Source organism: Oncorhynchus gorbuscha, linkage group LG09 (genome assembly GCF_021184085.1).
Source record: "Oncorhynchus gorbuscha isolate QuinsamMale2020 ecotype Even-year linkage group LG09, OgorEven_v1.0, whole genome shotgun sequence".
Classification (NCBI taxonomy): Eukaryota; Metazoa; Chordata; class Actinopteri; order Salmoniformes; family Salmonidae; genus Oncorhynchus; species Oncorhynchus gorbuscha.
The window spans coordinates 94,876,974-94,888,121 of record NC_060181.1 but is presented as its reverse complement, the minus strand read 5'-3'; positions in this window follow the sequence as shown (position 1 = coordinate 94,888,121).

Here is an 11,148-nt window from a genome sequence, read left to right as displayed (position 1 = left end):
CTGATGACTCCTTGCCGTCCCTAGTCCACCTGGTCATGCTGCTGCTCCACTTTCAACTGTTCTGCCTGCGGCTATGGAATCCTGACCTGTTCACCGGACGTGCTACCTGTCCCAGACCTGCTGTTTTCAACACTCTAGAGACAGCAGGAGCGGTAGAGATACTCTTAATGATCGGCTATGAAAAGCCAACTGACATTTACTCCTAACAGAGCTGCAGGAGTTGTGACCCGTTTTTGTTGTCATAGTTGTGCCTAGGGGGGCATATGTGGGAGGGAATGCTGTCACCTGCAGGCAGGTGTTTGTCCCCCTGTGTGCTGAGGGTGTCAGGTTCTTGTCCGGTTCTGGCATTTCTCTCTCTCTCTCTCTCTCTCTCTCTCTCTCTCTCTCTCTCTCTCTCTCTGTCTGTCTCTCTCTCAATTAAATTCAATGGCTTTCTTGGCATGGGAAACATGTGTTAACATTGCCAAAGCAAGTGATGTAGATAATATATAAAGTGAATATATAAAGTGAAATAAACAATAAAAATGAACAGTAAACATAACACATACAGAAGTTTCAAAACAATAAAGACATTACAAATGTCATATTATATATATATATACAGTGTTTTAACAATGTACAAATAGTTAAAGGACACAAGATAAAATAAATAAGCATAAATATGGGTTGTATTTACAATGGTGTGTGTTCTTCACTGGTTGCCCTTTTCTTGTGGCAACAGGTCACAAATCTTGCTGCTGTGATGGCACACTGTGGAATTTCACCCAGTAGATATGGGAGTTTATGAAAATTGGATTTGTTTTCGAATTCATTGTGGATCTGTGTAATCTGAGGGAAATATGTCTCTCTAATATGGTCATACATTGGGCAGGAGGTTAGGAAGCGCAGCTTAGTTTCCACCTCATTTTGTGGATAGTGATCATATAGCCTGTCTTCTCTTGAGAGCCATGTCTGCCTACGGCGGCCTTTCTCAATAGCAAGGCTATGCTCACTGAGTCTGTACATAGTCAAAGCTTTCCTTAATTATGGGTCAGTCACACTGGTCAGGTATTCTGCCGCTGTGTACTCTCTGTTTAGGGCCAAATAGCATTCTAGTTTGCTCTGTTTTTTTGTTAATTCTTTCCAATGTGTCAAGTAATTATATATTTTTTTTCTCATGATTTGGTTGGGTCTAATTGTGCTGTTGTCCTGGGGCTCTGTAGGGTGTGTTTGTGTTTGTGAACAGAGCCCCAGGACCAGCTTGCTTAGGGGACTCTTCTCCAGGTTCATCTCTCTGTAAGTGAAGGCTTTGTTATGGAAGGTCTCTTTCTCGGTCTCTGTCTCTCTCTCTCTGCCTGTCTCTCTCTCTCTCTCTGTCTGTCTCTCTCTCTCTGCCTGTCTCTCACTCTCTCTGCCTGTCTCTCTCTCTGTCTGTCTCTCTCTCTCTGCCTGTCTCTCTCTCTGTCTGTCTCTCTCTCTCTGCCTGTCTCTCTCTCTCTCTCTCTGTCTGTCTCTCTCTCTGCCTGTCTCTCACTCTCTCTCTCTCTCTGTCTGTCTCTCTCTCTCTGCCTGTCTCTCACTCTCTCTGCCTGTCTCTCTCTCTCTCTCTCTCTGTCTGTCTCTCTCTCTCTGCCTGTCTCTCACTCTCTCTGCCTGTCTCTCTCTCTGTCTGTCTCTCTCTCTCTCTCTCTGTCTGTCTCTCTCTCTCTGCCTGTCTCTCACTCTCTCTGCCTGTCTCTCTCTCTGTCTGTCTCTCTCTCTCTGCCTGTCTCTCTCTCTCTCTCTCTGTCTGTCTCTCTCTCTGCCTGTCTCTCACTCTCTCTCTCTCAGGGGATTTATTGGCATGGGAAACATATGTTTACATTGCCTAAGCAAGTGAAATAGATAAACAAAAGTGAAAAACAATAAAAAAGTAACAGTAAACACTCACAAGTTCCATACACAGTGTTGTAATGATGTGCAAATAGTTAAAGTACAAAATGGAACATAAATAAGCATAAATATGGGTTGTATTTACAATGGTGTTTGTTCTTCACTGGTTGCCCTTTTCTTGTGGCAACCGGTCACAAATCTGGCTGCTGTGATGGAACACTGTGGAATCACCCAGTAGATATGGGAGTTTATCAAAATTGGATTTGTTTTTAATTTATTTGTGGGTCTACCCTCCAGGTGTCGCTTATTTCCCCCAGTGTATTTATCCCTGTGTTTCCTGTCTCTCTGTACCAGTGTATTTATCCCTGTGTTTCCTGTCTCTCTGTACCAGTGTATTTATCCCTGTGTTTCCTGTCTCTCTGTACCAGTGTATTTATCCCTGTGTTTCCTGTCTCTCTGTACCAGTGTATTTATCCCTGTGTTTCCTGTCTCTCTGTACCAGTGTATTTATCCCTGCGTTTCCTGTCTCTCTGTATCAGTGTATTTATCCCTGCGTTTCCTGTCTCTCTATACCAGTGTATTTATCCCTGCGTTTCCTGTCTCTCTGTACCAGTGTATTTATCCCTGTGTTTCCTGTCTCTCTGTACCAGTGTATTTATCCCTGTGTTTCCTGTCTCTCTGTACCAGTGTATTTATCCCTGTGTTTCCTGTCTCTCTGTACCAGTGTATTTATCCCTGTGTTTCCTGTCTCTCTGTACCAGTGTATTTATCCCTGTGTTTCCTGTCTCTCTGTACCAGTGTATTTATCCCTGTGTTTCCTGTCTCTCTGTACCAGTGTATTTATCCCTGTTTCCTGTCTCTCTGTGCCAGTGTATTTATCCCTGTGTTTCCTGTCTCTCTGTACCAGTGTATTTATCCCTGTTTCCTGTCTCTCTGTACCAGTGTATTTATCCCTTTGTTTGTCTCTCTGTACCAGTGTATTTATCCCTGTTTCCTGTGTCTCTGTACCAGTGTATTTATCCCTGGCCCTGTCTACCTAAACATAATCTGATACCCCTATCTCTCTCTCTCTCCTGTCCACCTGAAAATAATCTGCTACCTCTCTCTGGGCCCTGTCCACCTGAACATAATCTGCTACCTCTCCCCTGTCCACCTAAACATAATCTGCTACCTCTCTGGGCCCTGTACACTTAAACATAATCTGCTACCTCTCTGGGCCCTGTACACTTAAACATAATCTGCTACCTCTCCCTCCCTCTCTCTGGGCCCTGTCTATCTGAACATAATCTACTACCTTTCCCACTCTCTGGGCCCTGTCTACCTGAACATAATCTGCTACCTCTCCCACTCTCTGGGCCCTGTCCACCTGAATATAATCTGCTACCTCTCTCTGGGCCCTGTCTACCTGAATATAATCTGCTACCTCTCTCTGGGCCCTGTCCACCTGAACATAATCTGCTACCTCTCTCTGGGCCCTGTCCACCTGAATATAATCTGCGACGTCTCTCTGGGCCCTGTCCACCTGAACATAATCTGCTACCTCTCTCTGGGCCCTGTCCACCTGAACATGATCTGCTACCTCTCTCAGGCTCCAGTTCACTAGCAGTCACCATTAGCCCTGTGGTGTGCTGATGAACTCAAGTCAGTGGCTGTATGGTACCACACGTGTGCCTGGTTGAGCTGTCCTGTGTCACTTCCCATCACCCAGAGAGCAGCGAGGTATTGAATCACACACACACACACTCTCACCTCTGAAATGTCACCCACCTTCCATCCTCATTCCCTCCTGCCTTCACAAACTCCCTCTCTCCTTGTTTTCAGGAAGGGACTATGCTTTTTCCCTCCACACACACAAACTCAAACACAGACACAGATCTGGGGAAAATAAAGAGGGATTCTTTATTATCTCTACCCGCCATCTGTGAAAGCACCTCCACACATATAATCAATTCACAGCCAGGAGCTCAACTCCTCCTTCCTACCAGCAGAAAAACGAGAACAAATTGTAAGAACTAGTATAGTAATTCTACCCTGACTACTGCTCTGACCCTAACCTTCAGCTAGTATACTAACTCTACACTAACCTTCAGCAAGTATACTAACTCTACCCTAACCTTCAGCTAGTATACTAACTCTACCCTGACTACTACTCTACCCTAACCTTCAGCTAGTATACTAACTCTACCCTTACCTTCAGCCAGTATACTAACTCTACCCTTACCTTCAGCTAGTATACTAACTCTACCCTGACCTTCAGCTAATATACTAACTCTACCCTTACCTTCAGCTAGTATACTAACTCTACCCTGACTACTACTCTACCCTAACCTTCAGCTAGTATACTAACTCTACCCTTACCTTCAGCCAGTATACTAACTCTACCCTTACCTTCAGCCAGTATACTAACTCTACCCTTACCTTCAGCTAGTATACTAACTCTACCCTAACCTTCAGCTAGTATACTAACTCTACCCTTACCTTCAGCCAGTATACTAACTCTACCCTTACCTTCAGCCAGTATACTAACTCTACCCTTACCTTCAGCTAGTATACTAACTCTACCCTAACCTTCAGCTAGTATACTAACTCTACCCTTACCTTCAGCTAGTATACTAACTCTACCCTTACCTTCAGCTAGGATACTAACTCTAACCTTACCTTCAGCTAGTATACTAACTCTACCCTAACCTTCAGCTAGTATACCAACTCTACCCTAACCTTCAGCTAGTATACTAACTCTACCCTGACTACTGCTCTGACCCCCAACATTGATAATTTATTTTATTCACTAGAAATTAAGTTTCTCTGTAATATTATATGATCCTCACGGCACGGCAGGCCAACACGCAATATGAGTCCTGAATGAATTAAGCTAAGAAACCACAGCACCGTAGTTGTATTGATCTTACACAGGCCTGTCTCTCTCTTTAGGGAATTGATGAGAATCATTTCAACAAAGAAGTAAATCTTGACGATTATGATCGGGAGGTATTAGTATTGATCGTCTCTCTCCAAAAACCTTATTCCATTGTGAGGTAAATAAAAAGGATCAATTCATTGCAGTATAGGAACGGCACTTTGGCTCTCTCTCTCTCTCTGGCAGACTTTAATTCACTTTTCCTCATTACAGAGTTCAGGCTGCTGAGGCATTTCCTCTGAGAGTTCTGTTGTTGACGACACTGTGTGTGTGTGTGTGTGTGTGTGTGTGTGTGTGTGTGTGTGTGTGTGTGTGTGTGTGTGTGTGTGTGTGTGTGTGTGTGTGTGTGTGTGTGTGTGTGTGTGTGTGTGTGTGTGTGTGTGTGTGTGTGTGTGTGTGTGTCGTGTTCTCGCTTCAGATTCCTCCAATCAATCGATAGTGTTCATCCTCACTGAATTAATGTATTTCCAGATGCCATTACCTCTGTAAAAGTAGTGGTCGGCGTAATATGGGCCTAATGTTATTGCAAGAGTAAACCTCCTTTAATTTAATTGTGATCACTCTCATATAAGATTAGTCCTAGCCTAACAAGGCCTTGCATCCTGCCTGTTTCGTATTAGAGCTCATATACCCCCCCCCCCCAAAAGCACACTTACTGTCAATTAGGTCCCATATGGAAGGCGATGGACGGCAGACACTGACATCTTGATGTCCCTGCCGGGTCATGATGCTAAAATTATACCACGCTTGTTTTGTCTTCTCTTCATGTGCGTGTCGTGTGTGCGTGTCGTGTGTACAAGCCGTGTGTACATGCCGTGTGTGTATGCCGTGTGTACAAGCCGTGTGTACAAGCCGTGTGTGCGTGCCGTGTGTACATGCCGTGTGTGCGTGCCGTGTGTACATGCCGTGTGTGCGTGCCGTGTGTGCATGCCGTGTGTACAAGCCGTGTGTACATGCCGTGTGTGCATGCCGTGTGTACATGCCGTGTGTGTATGCCGTGTGTACATGCCGTGTGTGCGTGCCGTGTGTGCATGCCGTGTGTACAAGCCGTGTGTACATGCCGTGTGTACATGCCGTGTGTACAAGCCGTGTGTGCGTGCCGTGTGTACATGCCGTGTGTGCGTGCCGTGTGTACAAGCCATGTGTACATGCCGTGTGTGCATGCCGTGTGTACATGCCGTGTGTAATTTTGCTTTCGGTGACACATTGTAGGCTATATCAGCGTAGAATGAATATCCTGTGTGAGTTGTTCCTGTTTTGTTTGTGCAAGAACATCTTGGAAACGCGTTCAATTGAACTGCAGAGTCATCGTGTCAAAAGCCTAGTTGCTTTAATTTCCCCCTGAAAGTTCGACAGATTTGGCAGTGGGTTTGGCTATAGATAGCCTGAGTAATTATACAAGCTAAATGATTAGTAATTTAACATTCATTTATATGAAAGGTAGAATTCTTAACTTCAGCTATTTAAAAAAAAAACATAGGGAAAGCCCCCCTCGGTGGTCAGGGCAGGGCAGTCAGGGAAGGGCAGTCAGGGCATGGCAGTCAGGGAAGGGCAGTCAGGGCAGGGCATATGGCAGTCAGGGCACGGCATATAGCAGTCAGGGCAGGGCAGGGCATATGGCAGTCAGGGCAGGTCAGGGCACGGCATATGGCAGTCAGGGCAGGGCAGGGCATATGGCAGTCAGGGCAGGCCAGGGCATATGGCAGTCAGGGCAGGGCATAGGGCAGTCAGGGCATATGGCAGTCAGGGCAGGGCATAGGGCAGTCAGGGCAGGGCATAGGGCAGTCAGGGCAGGGCATAGGGCAGTCAGGGCAGGGCATAGGGCAGTCAGGGCAGGGCATAGGGCAGTCAGGGCAGGGCGGGCAGGGCATAGGGCAGTCAGGGCAGGGCATAGGGCAGTCAGGGCAGGGCATATGGCAGTCAGGGCAGGGCATAGGGCAGTCAGGGCATAGGGCAGTTAGGGCATATGGCAGTCAGGGCATAAGGCAGTCAGGGCAGGACAGTCAGGGCAGGGCATATGGCAGTCAGGGAATGGCAGTCTGGGCAGGGAAGTCTGGGCAGTCAGGGCAGGGCATAGGGCAGTCAGGGCAGGGCATAGGGCAGTCAGGACAGGGCAGTCAGGGCATAGGGCAGTCAGGGCAGGGCATATGGCAGTCAGGGCAGGGCATATGGCAGTCAGGGCAGGGCATAGGGCAGGGCATAGGGCAGGGCATAGGGCAGGGCATATGGCAGGGCATAGGGCAGGGCATAGGGCAGGGCATATGTCAACACTTTCCCTTAAGGTATGTCAGGGCAGGGCATAGGGCAGTCTGGGCATGCCAAGACTTGATAATACATCTGGGATGCAATATAGACGGCTATGAATTTATTAACTCTAAAATCACAGAAGTCTTGGAGCCTAGATGCTTTATGAATCCAATGTCTCCTTACAGTAAGGGTGCACTGAAACAAAATAGAGTAGGCTATAAAATAACACAGGCCATATCCACATCAGGTACAAATGTACCCCGTTGAGTTGTATTGTAATACAGTAGGTGGAAGTGGCAATTGCTCCAACTTCAGACCACATGTTCAGTGATGGGAATTACTGCCATCTAGTGGACACTTAAAGATTACATGGTGTTAAACAATGCCTGGAGGGGTGGTGTACAGCTCAGTAAAGGCAATACTGCCATCTAGTGGACACTTAAAGATTACATGGTGTTAAACAATGCCTGGAGGGGTGGTGTACAGCTCAGTAAAGGCAATACTGCCATCTAGTGGACACTTAAAGATTACATGGTGTTAAACAATGCCTGGAGGGGTGGTGTACAGCTCAGTAAAGGCAATACTGCCATCTAGTGGACACTTAAATATTACATGGTGTTAAACAATGCCTGGAGGGGTGGTGTACAGCTCAGTAAAGGCAATACTGCCATCTAGTGGACACTTAAAGATTACATGGTGTTAAACAATGCCTGGAGGGGTGGTGTACAGCTCAGTAAAGGCAATACTGCCATCTACTGGGCACTTGAATTTTCCAACATGGATTGGTCATGTTGATGTTGGGGTAGCGAGCAGCATCTTATCAACTCAGCAAAAAAAAAAAAAAAAAGCATCCCTTTTTTCAAGACCCTGTCCTTAAAAGATATTTGGATTTTTATGAATTATCTTCATTGTAAAGGGTTGAAACACTGTTTCCCAGGCTTGTTCAAGGAACCATAAACAAATAATGAACATGCACCTGTGGAAACTGTCATTAAGACACTAACAGCTTACAGACGGTTGGCAATTAAGGTCACAGTTATGAAAACTTAGGACACTAAAGAGACCTTTCTACTGACTCTGAAAAACATCAAAAGAAAGATGCCCAGGGTCCCTGCTCATCTGTGTGAACGTGCCTTGGGCATGCTGCGAGGAGGCATGAGAACTGCAGCTGTGTCCAGGGCAATAAATTGACATGTCCGTACTGCAAGACTGTAAGACAGTGCTACAGGGAGACAGGACGGACAGCTGATCATCCTCACAGTGTCAGACCACGTGTAACAACACCTGCACAGGGGCGGTACATCACACCTGCTGGACAGGTACAGGATGGCAACAACAACTGCCCGAGTTACACCAGGGAACCCACAATCCCTCCATCAGTGCTCAGACTGTCCTCAATAGGCTGAGAGATGCTGGACTGAGGGCTTGTAGGTCTGTTGTAAGGCAGGTCCTCACAAGATATCACCAGCAACAACGTTACCTATGGGCACAAATCCACTGTCGCTGGACCAGACAGGACTGGCAAAAAGTGCTCTTCACTGAGTCGTGGTTTTGTCTCACCAGGGGTGATGGTCAGATTCACGTTTATCATCGAAGGAATGAGCGTTACACCGAGGCCTGTACTCTGGAGTGGGATCGATTTGGAGGTGGAGGGTCCGTCATGGTCTGGGGTGGTGTGTCACAGGATCATCGGACTGAGCTTGTTGTCATTGCAGGCAATCTCAACGCTGTGCGTTACAGGGAAGACATCCTCCTCCCTCATGTGGTACCCTTCCTGCAAGCTCATCCTGACATGACCCTCCAGCATGACAATGCCACCAGCCATACTGCTCGTTCTGTGTGTGATTTCCTGCAAGTCAGGGAATGTCAATGTTCTGCCATGGCCAGCGAAGAGCCCGGATCTCAATCCCATTGAGCACGTCTGGGACCTGTTGTATTGGAGGGTGAGGGCTAGGGCCATTCCCCCCAGAAATGTCCGGGAACTTGCAGGTGCTTTAGTGAAAGAGTGGGAGATGTTACATCTCACAGCAAGAACTGGCAAACCTGGTGCAGTACATGAGGAGAAGATGCACTGCAGTACTTAATGTAGCTGGTGGCCACACCAGATACTGACTGTTACTTTTGATTTTGAACCCCCCCTTTGTTCAGGGACACATTATTCAATTTCGGTTAGTCACATGTCTGTGGAACTTGTTCAGTTTATGTCTCAGTTGTTGAATCTTATGTTCATACAAATATTTACATGTTTATGTTTGCTGAAAATGAACGCAGTTGACAGTGAGAGGACGTTTCTTTTTTTTTTGCTGAGGTTACATGTTCTTGGTGTTGGTTGACCTGTCTAATTACATCCATGTGTCAGCCAACAGAACGTTCGGTCAACAGTGCGTTCTACAGTATGCATCATAGTACGTACCTTCAGGCTTCAAGTAATAATTTACTGGACAATCGTGTGTTGAGGTGAAAACACCTATTTCAAGGTTGTAGGTCATCTAGCCTAGCATCAGCCCCAGGAGGGAAGGGCAGAATAAAAATAAAAAGATGAGACAACTGATCAGGATTCATTCTCGCTACATCATCCCCCTCAAGGTACCCTGCATCCCGGAAAACATCTCACCTGGACTGGACCTGCCTCTCTGAATCAACCTCAGAGGGAGGGAGAATCAGTCTCAAGAGGTAGTGAGGGAGCGTGATGAAGGGGGGGGAATTAGCCTCATAGGGAGGAACGCAGGTGAAAGTCTCAAGAGTGAGGAATGGAGGGAGAGAGGCCGATATGAAAGGAGGGATGGAGGGAGAGAGGCCGATATGAAAGGAGGTATCGAGGGAGAGAGGCCGATATGAAAGGAGGGATCGAGGGAGAGAGGCCGATATGAAAGGAGGTATGGAGGGAGAGGCCGATATGAAAGGAGGAATGGAGGGAGAGGCCGATATGAAAGGAGGGATGGAGGGAGAGAGGCCGATATGAAAGGAGGGATGGAGGGAGAGGCCGATATGAAAGGAGGGATGGAGGGAGAGAGGCCGATATGAAAGGAGGGATGGAGGGAGAGAGGCCGATATGAAAGGAGGGATGGAGGGAGAGAGGCCGATATGAAAGGAGGGATGGAGGGAGAGGCCGATATGAAAGGAGGGATGGAGGGAGAGAGGCCGATATGAAAGGAGGGATGGAGGGAGAGAGGCCGATATGAAAGGAGGGATGGAGGGAGAGAGGCCGATATGAAAGGAGGGATGGAGGGAGAGGCCGATATGAAAGGAGGGATGGATGGAAAGGAGGGATGGAGGGAGAGAGGCCGATATGAAAGGAGGGATGGAGGGAGAGAGGCCGATATGAAAGGAGGGATGGAGGGAGAGAGGCCGATATGAAAGGAGGGATGGAGGGAGAGGCCGATATGAAAGGAGGGATGGAGGGAGAGAGGCCGATATGAAAGGAGGGATGGAGGGAGAGAGGCCGATATGAAAGGAGGGATGGAGGGAGAACAGCAGATCAGTGTCACCTTCAACCGTATGTCAGCACCACTTGTTCCAACACATCTCAGACTGAAGCAGGGAGACACACAACATGCCTCTATACTGGAGGTCGACCGATTATGATTTTTTCAACGCCAATAACGATTATTGGAGGACCAAAAAAAAAGGCCAATACCGATTAATCTGACGATTTTTGAAAAATGTATTTGTAATAATGATAATTACAACAATACTGAATGAACACTTATTTTACAGTAACTTAATATAATACATCAATAAAAATATATTTAGCCTCAAATAAATAATGAAACATGTTCAATTTGGTTTAAATAATGCAAAAACAAAGTGCTGGAGAAGTAAAAGTGCAATATGTGCCATGTAAAAAAAGCTCATGTTTGAGTTCCTTGCTCAGAACATATGAAAGTTGGTGGTTCCTTTTAACATGAGACTTCAATATTCCCAGGTAAGAGGTTTTAGGTTGTAGTTAATATAGTATTTATAGGACTATTTCATATACCTTTGACTATTGGATGTTCTTACAGGCACTTTAGTATTGCCAGTGTAACAGTATAGCATCCGTCCCTCTCCTCGCCCCTACCTGGGCTCGAACCAGGAACACATCGACAACAGCCACACTCGAAGCAGCGTTACCCATCGCTCCACAAAAGCCG